An 18903-nucleotide genomic window follows, 5' to 3' on the forward strand; every position below is an offset into this window, starting at 1 on the left:
AGAAACCTGGTCTTGTCCTCCAAGGGGACCAATCACAAATCTGGTGTTGCAAATAGACGTGACCATATTGGGCTGGCAGTAGAATTTCCACAGCACAAATGTTCTTTTTTTATTTTATATTCTCATATGATCCATTTTTCACCACTTCTCCAAATTAAGAATGATTCAGAATGCAGTATTGGTCTCCTGGCTACATGCCAGCCTCGCTTTCCTCTCCTCCCAGTTATTGACAACATTGGGGCTCCAGGCTTGTCCCTTCTGTACCAAAGTCTTTCTCCTTTGTTTATAAAATTTTAATTGTTTAGATGTGGTTTTTCCCTGTTTTTTTCCCCCAAAATGTTTTGATATTTAAATTTAATTAGATCAGTTAGGATTTCAAAAATATGCTGAATAAAATTCGATCAGTAGTTTTAACATATGAATAGATTTTAAAATTTTATACAAAATTAAATATTTCAATATTTTATTTTTTTATTATTGATCTTCATGTTTTATATGATGTTTAGAATGCTGCTGATTGGGGGAAGTTAATGTATGGAGAGTGGGAGAAGGCGGATCTTGGGGTTCAATGAGACGGTGCGTGGTGGTGTAGTGTTCGGGGGCACAATAGTGTTGGCAGCATACAGTTGATAAAGTGGCGGCGAGGCAGCGGTTTTCCTGTAGCCTCTGGTGTATGGGCATAACTTTGGAGGTGGACCCGATATAATGGATTGTACAGGAGCAGCTGGAACAGCTCTGACAGAATGTCAGGCGTGTAAAATGTCCGACTGTTTCGTCCGACTCACCGTGGGCAACGCTGCAAGAGATCAACTTGTATTAACTTTACTTTATTATACTCCCTATTACAAAAAAGTCTGGCTGTCATTTACCCTAAAGAAATAAAATGTGGCTTGCAGAAATTAAAACTGAAGAACAAACTCCGCTAAAGAGGTATTTGGTAGGGTTATAAACCACTTTCATTTTGCTGCTGGTTTATGACATTGGAAACTTTCAGTTCTCTTACTGCCTTTATCACACTGACTCCCACAGCTACCTGGACTACACTTCCTCCCACCCTGCCTCCTGTAAGGACACTCTTCCATTCTCCCAGTTTCTCCGTCTCCGCCACATCTGCTCCAAGACGATGCCACCTTCCACACCAGTGCTTCTGACATGTCTTCCTTTTTCATCAACCGAGGATTCCCCTCTACCATGGTTGACACGGCCCTCGACCGTGTCCGTTCTTTCTCCCGCACTTCTGCCCTCAGTCTGCCCCTCCCTCCCGGAACCACGATAGGGTTCCACTTGTCCTCACCTTTCACCCCACCAGCCTCCACATTCAACGGATCATCTTCCGCCACCTCCAAAGTGATCCCACCACCAAACGCATGTTCCCCTCCCCTCCCCTTTCATCATTTCGTAGGGACCGCTCCCTCCGAGACACCCTAGTCCACTCCTCTATCACCCCCAGCACCCCTTCGCCTTCGCCTGGCACCTTCCCGTGCAAGCGCAGGAGATGTAACACCTGCCCTTATACCTCCCCCCTTCCCACTGTCCAGGGCCCCAAACACCCCTTCCAGGTAAAACAGCGATTTACTTGTACTTCTTGCAATTTAGTATACTGTATTCGCTGCTCACGATGCGGTCTCCTCTACACTGGGGAGACCAAACGCAGATTGGGTGACCGCTTTGCGGAACACCTCCGTTCAGTCCGTAAGGGTGACCCCGAGCTTCCGGTCGCCTGTCATTTTAATTCACTGCCCCACTCCCACTCGGACCTCACCGTCCTCGGCCTCTTGCATTGTTCCACGGAAGTTCACCGTAAACTCGAGGAACAGCACCTCATCTTCCGATTAGGCACTTTACAGCCTTCCGGACTCAATATCGAGTTCAACAATTTCAGATAATAACCTCAGCCATTATATTTTTACTTATATTTTTTATCCACACCTTTGTTTTGGCCTTTCCCCCCCCCCCCTTTTTTTTTCTCTCTCCCACATGGCAGCTGTCTCCCATTCTGCCAGCGCATTTCACACCTAATCTAGAACCGTCTTTTGTCTCCACTAGTCCTATCACCATCTCGTCTCGTTTTGAATACCTCAATGTCTCTTCACTTCTCTTGTTCTCTCCTAGTCTGGCCTCTTAATCTATTTCATTTCCTGTGCTTCTTTAGTCTTGACAAAGGGTTCACCCGAAACGTTGACTCTATTTTCTCTCCACGAATGTTGCCTGGCCTACTGAGTTTTTCCAGCATTTTCTGTTGTTATTTCGGATTTCCAGCATCTGCAGTATTTTGCTATCATCATACTGCCCTGTAACTTGTGTTCTAATGTAAAAATCCCTAATTTTTCACATCTTTCATAATATTTATTATTAAGCTATTTACAATCTATATTACTGACTTAGGTGAAAGGACTGAGTTTTTAATTCGTTTATGCGATGTGGGCGTCACTGGCAAGGCCAGCATTTATTGCCCATCCCTAATTGCCCTTGAGAAGGTGGTGGTGAGCCACCTTCTTGAACCACTGCAGTCCGTGCGGTGAAGGTACTCCCACAGTGCTGTTAGGGAGGGAGTGCCAGGATTTTGACCCAGCGACGATGAAGAATGGCGATATATTTCCAAGTCAGGATGGTGTGTGACTTGGAGGGGAACTTGGAGCTGATGGTGTTCCCATGTGCCTGCTGCTCTTGTCCTTATAGGTGGTAGAGGTCGCGGGTTTGGGTGGTGCTGTCGAAGCAGCCTTGGCAAGTTTCTGCAGTGCATCTTGTAGATGGTACACACTGCAGCCATGGTGCGCTGGTGGTAGAGGAAGTGAATGTTTAAGGTGGTGGATGGTTGGCTGCTTTGTCCTGGATGGTGTCAAGCTTCTTGAGTGTTGTTGAAGCTGCACTCATCCAGGCAAGTGGAGAGTATTTCATCACACTCCTGACTTGTGCCTTGTAGATGGTGGAGAGGCTTTGAGGAGTCGGGGGGTGAGACACTAGCCGCAGAATACCCAGCCTCTGAACTGCTCTTGTAACCACAGTATTTATGTGGATGGTCCAGTTAAGTTTCTGGTCAATGGTGACCCCCAGGATGTTGATGGTGGGGGATTCGGCGATGGTAATACCATTGAATGTCAAGGGCAGTGGTTAGACTCTCACTTGTTGGAGATGGTCATTGCCTGACACTTGTGTGGCGCGAATGTTACTTGCCACTTATCAGCCTAAGCCTGAATGTTGTCCAGATCTTGCTGCATGTGGGCATGGACTGCTTCATTATCTGAGGGGTTGCGAATGTCACTGAACACCGTGCAATCATCAGTGAACATCCGCACTTCTGACCTCATGATGGAGGGAAGGTCATTGATGAAGCTGCTGAAGGTGGTTGGGCCTAGGACACTGCCCTGAGAAACTCCTGCAGCGATGTCCTGGGGCTGAGATGATTGACCTCCAACAACCACAATCATCTTCCTTTGTATGACTCCAACCAGTGGAATGTTTCCCCCCTGATTTTCATTGACTTCAATTTTACTAGGGCGCCTTGATGCCACCCTCGGTCAAATGCGGCCTTGTTGTCGAGGGCAGTCACTCTCTCCTCACCTCTGGAATTCAGCTCTTTTGTTCATATTTAGACCAAGGCTGTAATGAGGTATGGAGTCGAGTGGTCCTGAGCATCGGTGAGCATGTTATTGGGGAGTAAGTGCCGCTTGATAGCAGTATCGACAACACCTTCCATCACTTTACTGATGATTGAGAGTAGACTGATGGGGCGGTAATTGACCAGATTGGATTTGTCCTGCTTTTTTGTGGACAGGACGTACCTGGGCAGTTTTCCACATTGTCAGAAAGATGCCAGTGTTGTAGCTGTACTGGAACAGCTTGGCTAGAGGCGCGGCTTGTTCTGGAGCAAGAGGAGGCCGAGATGGATCATTTGCTCGACACTTCTAGCTGAAGATGGTTGTAAACACTTCAGCTTTGTCTTTTGCACTTGCATGCTGGACTCCGCCATCATTGAGGATGGGAATATTCATGGAGCCGCCTCCTGCTGTTAGTTGTTTAATTGTCCACCGCTTTTCATGACTGGATGTGGCAGGACTGCAGAGCTTTGATTTGATCTGATCTGTTGGTTGTGGGATCGCTTAGCCCTGTCTATAGCATGCTGCTTCCGTTGTTTAGCATGAAATGTAGTCCTGTGTTGCAGCTTCCCCAGGTTGGCACCTCATTTTTAGGTACGCCTGGTGCTGCTCCTGGCATGCTCTTCTGCACTCCTCATTGAACCAGGGTTGGTTCCCTGGTTTGATGGTAATGGTAGAGTGAGGGATATGCCGGCCCATGAGGTTACAGATTGTGGTGGAATACAATTCTGCTGCTGCTGATGGCCCACAGTGCCTCATGGATGCCTAGTTTTGAGCTGCTAGATCTGTTCTGAATCTATCCCATTTAGCACGGTGGCAGTGCCACACAACACAATGGAGGGAGTCCTCAGTGTGAAGATGGGCCATTGTCTCCACAAGGACTGTGTGGTGCTCACTGCTGCCAATGCTGTCATGGACAGATGCATCTGCGACAGGTAGATTGGTGGGGACGAGGTCAAGTGGGTTTTCTCACCACCTGCCGCAGGCCCAATCTGGCAACTATGTCCTTCAGGACTCAGCCAGCTCGGTCAGTAGTGGTGCTACCGAGTCACTCTTGGTGATGGACATTGAAATCCCCCACCCAGAGTACATTCTGTGCCCTCAGTACCCTCAGTGCTTCTTCCAAGTGGTGTTCAACATGGAGCAGTACTGATTCATCAGCTGAGGGAGGGCAGTAAGTGGCAATCAGCAGGAGGTTTCCTTGCTCATGTTTGACCTGAAGCCATGAGACTTCATAGGGTCCAGGGTCAATTTTGAGTATTTCCATGGCCACTCCCTCCCGACTGTATACCACTGTGCTGCCATCTCTGGTGGGTCTGTCCTGCCGGTGGGACAGGAAATACCCAGGGATGGTGATGGAGGAGTCAGGGACATTGTCTGAAAAGTATCATTCTGTGAGTATGACTACGTCAGGTTGTTGCTTCACTAGTCTATGGGACAGCTCTCCCAGTTTTGGCACAAGTCCCCAGATGTTACAAAGTATTTACAGCACAGAAACAGGCCATTTGTCCGAACTGGTTCATACCGGTGATTATGCTCCACACGAGCCTTCTCCCACTCCTCTTTATCTAACCCCATCAACATAGCCATCTATTCCTTTCTGCCTCGTGCTTGTCTAGCTTCCCCTTAAATGCATCTATTCTATTCACTTCAACTATTCCCTGTGGTAGTGAGTTCCACATTCTAACCACTCTCTGGATAAAGAAGTATCTCCTGAATTCCCTATTGGATTTATTAGTGACTATCTTCTATTTATGTCCCCTAGTTCTGGTCTCACCTGCAAGTGGAAACATCTTCTCTACATCTATCCTATCAAACCCTTTCATAATCTTAAAGACCTCCATCAGGTCACCCCCTCAGTCTTTTTTCTAGAGAAAAGAGCCCAGTCTGTTCTATCTTTCCTGATGGCTATAAACTCTCAGTTCAGGTATCATTTTAATAAATCCTTTTTGCACCTTCTCTGGTGCCTCTATATCCTTTTTATAATATGGAGACCAGAACCGTTCACAGTACTCCAAGTGTGGTCTAACCAAGGTTCTATACAATAACATAACTCCTCTGCTTTTCAGTTCCATCCCTCTAGAAATGAACCCCAGTGTCTTGTTTGCTTTTTTATGGCCTTATTAACCTGTGTCGCTACTTTTAGTGATTTATGTATCTGTACCCGCAGGATCTCTCTCTTCCTCTGCCCCTTTTAGACCCGTATTTTCCAAGGAGTATCTGGCCTCCTTATTCTTCCTACCAAAATGTATTATCTCGCACTTATCTATATTGAAGTTCATTTGCCAATTACACACCCATTCTGCAAGTTTATTAATGTCTTCCTGTATTGTGTCACGGTTCTCCTCTGTATTAACTACACCCCCGAATTTGGTGTCCTCCGCAAATTTTGAAATTAAGCTTCTAATTCCTGTACCCTCTTACCACTGCACTGGAGTGTCAGCCAAGATTATGTGTTCAAGTACTGGAGTGAGGCTTGAACCCACAACCTTCAAGAGTGCTTCCACAAATCCAAAGATATATCATTCAATTTTTCTGTTTATTTAACAATGAATACTGTTTTTGAGTGATATAATTATTGTCTTCTAGTTGAGTCAATGATTTGTCCATTAGCCAGAGATGTGGATAGCTTGGCATTGTGCATGAAAGCTCTGTTATGTGAAGACATGTTCCAGTTGGATCCCACAGTGCCACCTGTTCCCTTCAATGATGAGGTAACTTGCATAACAACAATTAGTTGCATTTATATCATGCCTTTCAGGTATTTTATGCTCCAAAGCACTTCACATAAGAGAAATGGATTCTGAGAAGTAATAGAGTCAAGAGAGATGACTGAAAGCATGGCCCACATGATACGTTTCAAGGAGGGTTGGGGAGAGAGCTTGCAAGGCAGAGGGCTTAAAGAGGGAATTCCTGAGGATTGGACCAAGATGGCTGAAAGCCCTGCCACTAGTAGTGGTGCCGATGGAGTGAAATTCACAAGACGCTAATCACAAGACCGAAGGGCATAGGCTGGGATGTAGGGCTGGAGGAGCTTGCAGAAGTGGAGGGATTTGTAACAAAGACGAAGATTTTGAATTTGATGCCTTAGGGAATTGGGAGCCAGTGGAGATTGATGAAGACAGGGCTAATTAGAGAGTGGAACTTGTAGAGGTCAAGATCAGAACTGGTGAAAGGTCATCGACCTGAAACTTTAACTCTGTTTCTCGCTGCACAGATGCTGCCTGACCTGCTGAGTATTTCCAGCATTTTCTGTTTTTATTTCAGATTTCCAGCACCCGTGGTATTTTGAAGCTGGAGATTTGAATAGCTGTGCTCATCCTTTCTGCGCTCATGAGGTCATTGAACCTCTTCCTACAATGAAGCCAGGTCCGCGGGGTGATGCTGGTTGTACTGATCGTGTCAGCCATCTCTGTCCGGTAGTGCGTTAATGTGGCCCCAGGGATGCTCCTGCCCTGATCTACCCCTCCAGGTCCTCCAGAGAGGCATCAGAAAACCTCGGACTCTGACCGTTTCTGGGGAAGGTGGGACCTGTACAAGCCGGATGGGTTACACCTCAACAGAGCTGGGACCAATATTCTCATGGGGAGGTTTGTTAGTGCTGTTGGGGAGAGTTTAAACTAGCTTGGCAAGGGGATGGGCACCAGCATATAGGAGTAGAAAAGAGGAATAAGGTGCATAAAAGAGTGAGTGTGTTGGATAGTACTGGAGGCAATAGTAGTACCATATTAGATAGGAGCAGACTAAGAAAGACTACGAAAAATGGGTTTAGAATGCATGTACATAAACGCACAAAGTGTGGTGAATAAGGTTGGTGAGCTACAAGCATAATTAGCCGTGTGGCAATATGATGTTGTGGCAATACGGAAACTTGCAAAAACGGTGAGGACTGGGCACTTAATAACAAGGGTACAAGGTGTTCAGAAAAGATAGGGAAGGAAAAAGCGAGGTGGGGTGGCAGTGCTGATTAAGGAAGACGTAGTGTTGGAAAGGGAGGATGTTCTTGAGGGGACAAGGACAGAATCCATTTGGTTAGAGTTGAGGGGCAAAAAGGGTATGATCACGCTATTGGTATTCTATAGCCCTCCAAATAGCGAGAGGGAGGTAAAGAAGCAAATCTGCTTGGAAATTGCAGAGATATGCAAGAGCTATAGAGTGGTGATATTGGGGGACTTTGATTACTGAAATATCGATTGGGATAATGCTAGGGTAAAGGGAAAGGACGGGGAGGAATTTCTGAAATGTGTTCAGGAGAATTTCCTTGACCAGTATGTTCTTGGCCCAACTAGGAAGGAGGCATTGCTGGATCTGGTGCTGGGGAATGAGGTGGGCCAAGTCGACCAAATGTCTGTGGGAGAACACTTGGGTATGAGTGACAATCGTATCTTAAGATTTAGATTAGCAATGGAGAGGCGCAAGGAACAATCTAGAGTAGAACTTCTAAACTGGAATGGGGCTAACTTCAATGGGATGCGAAAGGATCTAGCCAGGGTAAAATGGAACCAAAGACTGACAGGAAAAACTGTAACGGAACAATGGGTGATCTTTAAGGAGGCGATGTTCCAAGTACAGGCTAGGTACATTCCAACAAGCGGGAAGGGCAAGAGAACCAAAGCAAGGGCTCCTTGGATGACGAGGGAGATAGAGAAGATGATGAAACAAAAAAAGAGGGTGTATGATGCATGTCAGTTGAATTCTTCAAGGGAGAACCAGACCAAATACAATAAGTTGAGAGGGGATATGAAGATGAAAATAAGATTGGCAAAGAGAGAATATGAGTAGAAAGACGGTTAACATAAAAGGGAACCCAAAAGTCTTCTACTGGCATGTAAACAGTAAGTGGGTAGTAAGAGGCAGGGTGGGGCCTATTAGAGACAAAGAAGGTGATATATGCTTAGAGGCGCAGGGAAAGTTCTAGAATACTCAATGAGTACTTTGTATCGGTGTTTAATAAGGAGGTGGATGCTGACAAAATATCGGTCGAAGTGGAAAAGGTAGAAGCAATGGAAGGGGTGAAAATTGATAGACAGGATGTACTAGAAAGGCTGGGTATGCTTAGAGTGGACAAGTCACCTGGTCCAGATGGCTTGCATCCCAGGTTGCTAAGGGAATTGGGGGAGGAGATAGCAGAAGGGCTTGCCATAATTTTCCAATCTTCCCTAGATGCGGGGGTGGTGCCTAAGGATTGGAAAGTGGCAAATGTGACACCATTGTTCAAGAAAGGGTGTAAGGACAATCCTAGTAACTACAGGCCGGTCAGTTTACCATCAGTGGTGGATAAAGTTTTAGAAACAATAATCAAGGAAAAAATTAACAGGCACTTGGAGAGGTTTAAGCTAATTAAGGAGAGCCAACATGGATTTGTAAAAGGCAGATCGTATTTGACTAATCTAATTGAATTTTTTGATGAAGTAACAGAGGATTGATGAAGGGAATGTAATGGATGTTGTCTACATGGATTTTTGGAAGGCGTTTGACAAAGTACCACATAGAAGGCTGGTTAACAAAATTGAGGCTCATGGAATAGGTGGGTCAGTGGCAGCTTGGATAAGCAATTGGCTTAAGGACAGAAAACAGCGAGTTGTGGTAATTGGCTGTTTTTCAGACTGGAGGATGGTAGACAGTGGTGTTCCCTAAGGGTCAGTGCTGGGGCCACTGCTTTTTTTGATATATATAAATGACCTTGATATTGGAATACAGAGTAGAATTTCTAAATTTGCTGATGACACCAAACTTGGGGGGGGGTGGCAAACAGTGAGGATGATACCAATCGACAGCAACAGGACATAGAAAGGCTTGCAGAATGGGCAGACAAGTGGCTGATGGAATTTAATACAGAGAAGTGTGAGGTGATGCATTTTGGCAGAAGGAACAGGGAGAGGCAATATACACTTAATGGCACAGTTTTAAAGAGTGTGCAGGGACAGAGGGACCTGGAAGTTAGTGTGCATAGGTCCCTGAAGGTGGCAGGGCATATTGAGAGAGTGGTTAACAAAACATATGGGATCTTGGGCTTCATAAATAGAGCTATTGGGGGTGATTTTCATTCAGAAGTTGGGAAGGAGGCGGGACTACAACTTTCGGGGTTGTAGTCCCGCCTCCATCGAGATGCGGCCAATCCATGCGATTTTAACTTGATTGACCTTGTTGAGCCCGCCCAGCGGGCTCAGCCGGCCAATTAAGGGCCACCCGGCAACAGGTGACGTCACAGACTGAAATTTCATCTGTCAAGACCCTTTGACAGATGAAATATCAGCGTTTCACAGCTGTTTGAAGCTGTCAAACACTGACAGTCTTACTTCTAACCTGAGTCCTTCTACACAGACTCAGTTAGAAATCTCACCGGCACAGAAAGCTGCAGGCTGTCACTTTTGACAGATCGCAGCCATTCTGCTTTCTGTGCCGGTTAGATGATGGACTCCCGAAACCTAGAGGAAGGAAGGCTAAAAAGGTAAGTACAGGTAATTTAAACTTCTTTAGACATACCAAACACACTTACCTTTGCACTCATGCACCCATCACTCACCTGAACACCGACATCTCGACCCCTCCAAATCCTTCAACCCGACGGCCCGACGACTCTAACTTGGCGTGGTTTGGAACTGTCGGGAATCCCACAATTCAAGCTTTAAAATAGGGATTAGGCTAAAAATTGCCTGTTAATTACCTGTTAACAGGCAGTTAATTGGCACTAATCCCTTCCCGCCTCGGGTAGGCGGGTCCCAGTGCGGGGCGGGTAGCAGCCTCCTTTGAAACTTACATGCGGGCGGGATGGTGTTGGGACCACCGAATTCGGGACTTTAACCCCCCCGCACGCCTCCAATCCCGACTCCACGGGTCAATGAAAATCGACCCCATTGAGTACAAAAGTAGAGAAGTTATGCTGAACCTTTATAAAGCACTGGTTAGGCCACAACTGGAGTATTGTGTCCAGTTCTGGCCATCACACTTTAGGAAGGATGTGAAGGCCCTTGAGAGGGTGCAAAGGAGATTTACCAGAATGGTTCCGGGGATGGGGGTTCTTAGCTACAAGGTTGGAGAAGCGGGATTTGTTTTCTTTGGAGCAAAGGAGGTTGAGGAGTGATTTGATAGAGGTGTACAAGATTATGACAGGTTTGGATAGGCTAGACAGGTAAAGGCTGTTCCCACTAGTTGATGGTAGAAGGACTAGAGGACACAGATATAAGGTTTTAGGCAAGAGATACAGGGGGATGTGAGAAAAAACTTTTTTACGCAGCGAGTGCTGATGACATGGAATTCGCTGCCGACAGATGTGGTGGAAGTGGAGACACTCGGCTGGATTTTGATTCAGGGGTGGGCTGGGGTCGTGTAATCCGCATTTTGTGTTGGCCACCCGATTCTAAATCGATGTGGGAGAATGATGCGATTTAACTTAATTGGCCACATGTTGGAACTCAATTGGCCAATGAGTTTTTCCAGTCTGAAAGTCGCCTCCGATGACATCAGCATTGCTGCTGCATTTAAGGTCTGCAACAAGCCTTGCTTCTTCTGCAGACTGCCAACCTTTTGGCCTTTGCAGTGAGAGGGTCCTGGAGGAAGAATGGCCAGCCAGAGACCTAGGTCTGCTCCCAGGTTCGATGATGTTGCCCTGCAAGCTCTAGTAGAGGGAGCAAGAGCTCATAAAGAGGTGCTCTTTCCTTCTTCAGGGAGGAAGAAGCCTCCCAAGCAGACCAAGACTGCGTGGATCCAGGTGGCCCAGGAGGTCAACTCTTTGTCTATGTGCCGCAGAACCTGGCTTCAGTGCAGGAAGAGATTTCATGACCTGCACACTGGAAAAGTGAGTATGAATTTCCCATCACCCTCAATCTGATCCCCATTGCCTCTCCTCACCAGCACTCAGCTTTAGCAATTTCTTCCTCCACATCCCACTTGACACTGACATCCATGCACCCTTACCCATTCCCTCTCTCTCTCTATAGTCACATTCACCTAACTATTCGACTATGCAGCCCTCACACTCCCTATCACTGTGATGCTATGAAAACAACTGACAACACACAGGGAGGGCCCTTGGCTTTGCCACCTCACTCCACCTTTGTCTCCTTCTAAGCATCTATGCTATGGATTCTCTACACTCACTCCTTCATTCTCACTCAACCTCCACTTGTCTCCCTCATTGCAGGAAAAGAGAGCTCATAAGAGAGAAAGAGTGAGGACAGGAGGAGGGCCACCCTCAATAGCCCACCTCACCCCCTGGGAGGATGGGGTCCTGGAGATCGTGGGAGTGGAGGACGATGCGCAAGTGGGGGGTGGACAGATGGGTGCATCACAGCAAGCTGGTGACAGAATAGTTTTCCATCTCTCTCAATGACATTGCATGAGTCGCTGATAATGATTCTGAAGCTCTAACAGATGGACTTATGATCATCTGCAATATGCAATGTGCATGTAACCTTGGCATCACATCTCTGACTCTTTCCTTTACTCCTCCACAGGACCATCACAAGCACCTGTCCCCATTGGCCGGGAGGAAGAGCCTGAGCATCCAGAATCCTCAGAGGAAGCTGCAACCTCTGAGGGCGCAGCATCAGCAGAATTCAGCGCACCCAGCACCAGCACAGAGACTCACACCTTGGTGGGACCTTCACGAGATAGAGTAGTGTTGTCACCTGGTGTATCACAGCTCACAAGTGAGCATCAGCAGATTGTGGCGACAGGGACAGCAGTGGAGAATCCTAGTCGGAGGGCGCAGGATTCTGCCAGCTCAGCTCAGCTGCATGTCGACCCTCTGCCTCTGGGTCCATCCATAAGATCAGCGGTGCTGGAACTCCATGAACAGATGCAGGAGTCTCTGGCAGGTTTTGTCTCCAGGGTCGCTGCGAGTGTGGAGCGAATGGAGGAGTCCATTGCGAACATGAGCAGAGCCTTTATGGAGTCATTGGCGCATGAACGCATCACTATGGAAAAGATGGCAACCTCCATGGAGGTGATAAGTCGCCAGAGTGCTGAAAACATGGTGAGTGTTCTGAATAGAATGACATCTCTGGAGGAGCGATGGTCATCTATTGAACAGAGAAACCAGACCTTCATGGAAGTCCTTCTGAGTAGGACTGCCAGTGCAGATATGGGTCCCCATGGCCCCCCTGATGTGCAGCAAGGTGCTCTCAAGCCACTTGCAAGCGCTGAGGGGGACCTGACCCATGAGAGGGAAGTTGGTGGCAGACATCAAGGAAGTTGGGGCTCCTCTCCAGGCGATCACACCTCCGTGCCACTGCTGAGCCCTCGGTCAGAGCCCCACCAGAGTCCACACCCATCTGAGATCGATGTCTCAACCCCTGCACAGCCGCAGGAGCAGCAGACTGTTGCCGAGCCCTCACAGGTTCGCAACACCCGCCAAAGGTGTCGAGACAGGAGCAGCAGGAAATTGAGCAAGGGACCGCCACATCTGCTGAAGCCACAGGGGAATCACCACGTAGGAGCACGCGTAAGAGAAAGATACTGCACAAATAGTCACAAGGGTAGTCACTTGGGTGAAATTTGATGTTTTATGTTAAAAAGCCATCAGATGATTGCTGTAAATAAAAAATCTGATGGCTACTACTGTAGTTGTGGCGTGTGTCATTTCGCTAATGGGACTTCCACATTGAGGGCTTAGGATTAACATAGAAACATAGAAGATAGGAGCAGGAGTAGGCCATTCGGCCCCTCGAGCCTGCTCCGCCATTCAATGATATCATGGCTGATCATCCAAATTCAGTACCCTGTCCCTGCCTTCTCCCCATATCCCTTGATCCCTTTAGCCTTAAAAAATATATCTAACTCCTTCTTGAATATATTTAATGAATTGGCCTCCACTGCCTTCTGTGGTAGAGGATTCCACAGGTTCACCACTCTCTGGGTGAAGAAATTCCTCCTCATCTCAGTCCTAAATGGCTTACCCCTTATCTTTAGACTGTGACCCCTGGTTCTGGACTCCCCGGCCATCGGGAACATCCTGTGATGAAATATTCATCATCATCACTGCCTGTGACTGAGATCGGTTTCAGTGCCATTTCCCTTCCCCCAGACCTCATTGTATTGTGTACTGGAATGTGCTGTATTGTATACTGGAATGTGCTGTGTGTAGGGCTCCGCCCATACCTGGCCCCGTTTGTAGGCTGGCTCAGTCTGGCCTCAGCCTCCAGAAGGAAGACATCTCTCTCGCTTACGTGTTACGTTCTAAGTTAATAAAAGCCTTGTTTTGTTCTGCTAACTTCGAGTCTCGGAATTATTGAGGCACATCAATTTTATTAACTTATTTTTCAACACTATGGATCAACTCCTGAAACCCGAACGTTTGGATTTGGATCAACATGCTCCGGACGCATCAGCATGCTTCGGACACTGGTTTGAGTGTATGGAATTCTTCCTGGACAATTCCGCAGCCGTCAAAGACGCTACGGACGCTGCGAGGATGAGACTCGTAATTCTGCGGAATTGGGTAAGCCACCGGGTTTACCCCCTCGTCCAAGATGCCGAGACGTACCTGGCCGCCTGCGACATCTTAAAGGCGCATTACCAGCAGCCTACGAATGAGGTGTATGCTAGGCACCTGCTCGCTACCCGCGCACAGCGACCTGGGGAATCGCTGGAGGAGTTCCTAAGCACCCTGAAAATGCTTGGCAAAGACTGCAAGTGCCGAGATGAAAAAGCCGCAGTGTACACTGACGAGCTTGTTCGCGATGCCTTCATCACAGGCCTCAGCTCCACTTACATCCGGCAAAGACTGCTGGAAAAAACGGGGTTGGACCTGAAACAGGCTGCGGACACCGCACAATCCCTGGATGTGGCCCAGAGAAACTCGGACGCCTACTCTTCAGCCCGCGCCGTCCATGCCGCCACGTGTGCACCGAGGGCGCCGCCATCTTGGAAGGCATCTTCCCCGCCCGACAGCCCGACACCGGCTGGGCCCCGCTCTCCCCCCAGAAGCCCTACGACAGCCGCAACGCGTCAGGGACCCAACTGCTACTTCTGCGGGCAGCCAAAGCACACCAGAAACCTGTGCCCGGCGAAAGGCACCACCTGCTTTAAGTGCGGTAAGAAGGGGCACTTCGGGAAGGTGTGCAGAGGGAACCCCGCCGGAAAACCAACCGCCGGAAAACCCGCCACCGCCGCGTGTGCGCCGTGGGAGCGGCCATCTTGGACGCCATCTTGCCCGACCTCGTGGGGTCCGCCATCTTGTGAGCAGACAGCGTGGACGCCATCTTGTATCGATCAGGGCCCTACAGTGGCATCGGTCACAGTGGACCAGACCAGGCCGCACCCGCTATCCAGATCAATGGTGGACATCGAGGTAAACGGGTGCCGGGTTAAATGCTTAATTGACAGTGGAAGCACGGAGAGCTTTATCCACCCAGAACTGGCACAACAACTCTCCCTAAAGGTGGTCCCTACTCAGGGTACCATCTCTATGGCTGACAAAACCCAGACATCGACCATTCTGGGTTACTGCACGGTACAATTGTGCGTTAACGGAACTGTATATGATAATTTTAAAGTATTAATCATGAAGAACCTATGTGCGAGCGTGATCTTGGGCCTGGATTTCCAGTGCAACCACCAAAGCATCATGCTCAAGTACGGTGGGTCCCAGCCGCCCCTCACAGTGTGCGGTCTGGCTACCCTGAAGATAAAGCCGCCTTCGCTATTCGCGAACCTTACCCCTAACTGCCGGCCAATAGCGACCAAAAGCAGGAGGTACAGCTGGGAGGACAGGCGGTTTATCGCGACCGAGGTAGACAGGCTCCTGAAAGAGCGCATTATTGAACGCAGCAACAGCCCGTGGCGCGCCCAAGTGGTAGTGGTAAGGGGTAGCGAGAAGAAACGGATGGTGATCGACTATAGTCAAACGATCAACAGGTACACCCTACTAGACGCCTACCCGCTACCCCGCATATCAGAAATGGTGAACCAAATCGCCCAATACCGGGTGTTCTCCACCATCGACCTCAAGTCAGCGTACCACCAGCTCCCTATCAGACCAGAGGACCGCCCGTACACCGCCTTCGAGGCGAACGGACGCCTCTACCAATTCCTCAGAGTCCCCTTTGGGGTGACGAATGGGGTCTCGGTCTTCCAGAGGGAGATGGACCGCATGGTCGATGACCACCACTTGCAGGCAACCTTCCCCTACCTCGACAACGTCACCATCTGCGGTCACAACCAGCAGGATCACGACTCGAACCTCGAGATGTTCCTGAAAACCGCACAAAAACTCAACCTCACCTACAACGAGGACAAGTGCGTTTACAACACCACGCGCCTCTGCATACTAGGCAGCATGGTGGAGAATGGGGAAATCGGACCAGACCCCGACCGATTGCGCCCCCTATGGGAGCTGCCCCTGCCCAACACTCCCAAAGCCCTGAAAAGGTGCCTGGGGTTATTTTCTTATTATTCCCAATGGGTCCCCAACTACTCCGACAAAGCCCGCCCCCTCTTGAAAGCATCCTCTTTCCCGCTCTCTGCTGAGGCCCACGCCGCCTTCAAAAGCATTAAGCAGGATATTGAGCGGGCCACGCTACAGGCAGTGGACGAGAACACTCCATTTCAAGTGGAAAGTGATGCGTCTGACTTCGCCTTGGCGGCCACCCTCAACCAGGCGGGGCGGCCCGTAGCTTTCTTCTCGAGGACCCTCCAAGGGCCCGAGATCAGACACTCCTCCGTGGAAAAGGAGGCCCAAGCCATCGTGGAGGCAGTGCGCCACTGGTGCCACTACCTAGCCGGCAAACGCTTCACCCTACTTACCGACCAGCGGTCGGTAGCGTTTATGTTCAATAATAAACAGAGGGGGAAGATTAAAAATGATAAGATTCTTAGGTGGCGGATCGAGCTCTCCACCTTCGAGTACGACATCATTTACCGGCCAGGGGCCCTTAACGAATCCCCTGACGCCCTCTCACGAGGGATGTGTGCCAGCACCACCGGGGATCGGCTACAGACCCTCCACAACGACCTCTGCCACCCAGGGGTCACACGGCTGTTCCACTTCATAAAGTCCCGTAACTTACCCTACTCGATTGAGGACGTTCGGTCCCTGACCAGGAACTGCCGCACTTGCGCTGAGTGCAAGCCTCGGTTCTACCGCCCAGATAGAGCCCACTTAATCAAAGCTACACGGCCCTTTGAGCGGCTCAGCTTAGATTTCAAGGGCCCCCTCCCGTCCGTCGACCGCAATGTTTACTTCCTGAACATTGTGGACGAATACTCCCGGTTCCCATTCGCCTTCCCCTGCCCAGACATGACCAGCGCCACGGTCATTAAATGCCTCAACAGCCTGTTCTGCCTGTTCGGTATGCCGAGCTACATCCATACGGATAGGGGGGCGTCCTTCATGAGTGAAGAGCTACGCCAGTACATGCTGTCCAGGGGGATCGCCACGAGCCGTACCACCAGCTACAACCCCCGGGGTAACGGCCAAGTGGAGCGAGAGAACGGGACAGTATGGAAAGCAGTCACTCTAGCTCTAAGGACCAAGGGCCTCCCTATCTCCCGCTGGCAGGAAGTCCTCTTGGATGTGCTCCATTCGATACGGTCGCTATTGTGTACGGCCACTAATACCACGCCTCATGAACGAATGTTTGTCTTTCCCCGGAAATCCACCTCAGGCGTATCCATGCCGTCATGGCTCTCCACCCCAGGTCCGGTACTCGTGCGAAGGCATGTGAGGGGCCACAAGACGGACCCTCTCGTGGAGCCAGTACACCTACTCCACGCCAACCCCCAATACGCATATGTCCGGCACGCCGACGGAAGGGAGGACACCGTGTCCATAAAAGACGTCGCCCCAGCCGGCATCGACAACAACCACGGCAATAGCGGCAATGACGATCACAGCAACTCTTACCCACCCACTACTCTTTCATCACCCCCGGAAGAACACCGACCAACGGCACCCCCACCAACTACCCCTTCAACAACCCTGGCGGCACCCCCGGCAGAGACCCAGGAGGCTACCGGGGACACCCAGCCGACACCCGCGGCACCGCAACAGCCACGTCGGTCGCAGAGGACTATCAAATCCCCGAACAGACTAAATCTATAGAAGGGGTGAATGTGATGAAATATTCATCATCATCACTGCCTGTGACTGAGATCGGTTTCAGTGTCATTTCCCTTCCCCCAGACCTCATTGTATTGTGTACTGGAATGTGCTGTATTGTATACTGAAATGTGCTGGAATGTGCTATGTGTAGGGCTCCGCCCATACCTGGCCCCGTTTGTAGGCTGGCTCAGTCTGGCCTCAGCCTCCAGAAGGAAGACATCTCTCTCGCTTACGTGTTACGTTCTAAGTTAATAAAAGCCTTGTTTTGTTCTGCTAACTTCGAGTCTCGGAATTATTGAGGCACATCACATCCTTCCTGCATCTAGTCTGTCCAGGCCTGTTAGAATTTTATAAGATTCTATGAGAGCACCTGCATGCTTACCTTCAGCGACTGGTGCACAAGGACACCCAGGTCTCGTTGCACCTCCCCTTCTCCCAATCTATTGCTGTTCAGATAATAATCTGTCTTCCTGTTTTTGCCACCGAAGTGGATAACCTCACATTTATCCATATTATACTGCATCTGCCATGCATCTGCCCAATCACCCAACCTGTCCAAATCATACTGGAGTTTCTCGGCATCCTCCTCACAGCACACACGCCCACCCAGCTTTGTGTTGTCTGCAAACTTGGAGATATTACATCTATGACTCTACGGGCTGGATTTTACCAGCCCTGAGGAGGCGGGACTGCTGGGAAAGTCAAAAAGAATGGGAGCGAGTCCCGAACCCGCTCCCAATCCGCCTCCAACCAATCTTCCCGGGAGTTGGGTCCCCGATTTGTGCAGGGACCCGACTCCGAGTGGTGGGAAGAGGATTATAGCCACTTAACTGGTCAAGTGAGGCGTGCTGTGGGTTTGTTGTTATGTTGGTGTTTGGCTGACAGCTGCAGAAGTGGTGTGAAGGATGCAATGTGACAATGGTTAGTATCAGAGGTAAGGAAATGTTGGAAAGTCATTTTTAATGTGGTTAGATGTTTCTGCAGGTGACAAGCTGTGAAGTTTGTGCAGTCTTATCTCATCGGGAGAAGTGACACATGACTTCTGCAATCTCAGCTGCAGCTGTCACCTGTCTTATTCTAAGGAGAGAGTAATTGGAGGGTCTGGATGCAAGGGCTCACCTTTGGACAGTGATTGCCAGTGTTTGACAGCACCTCAATGCTGTCAAACATTGACAATTCATCTGTCAAACAAGTGTGGTGCATATGCCTTTAAGAAAACCGGCAGATGAAGCATCATCAACTGACGTCATCTGATGCCGGTTT

The sequence above is a fragment of the Somniosus microcephalus genome, chromosome 3 (genome assembly GCF_052327205.1).
Source record: "Somniosus microcephalus isolate GS21.2 chromosome 3, FLI_Smic_1.0, whole genome shotgun sequence".
NCBI classification, from domain to species: Eukaryota; Metazoa; Chordata; class Chondrichthyes; order Squaliformes; family Somniosidae; genus Somniosus; species Somniosus microcephalus.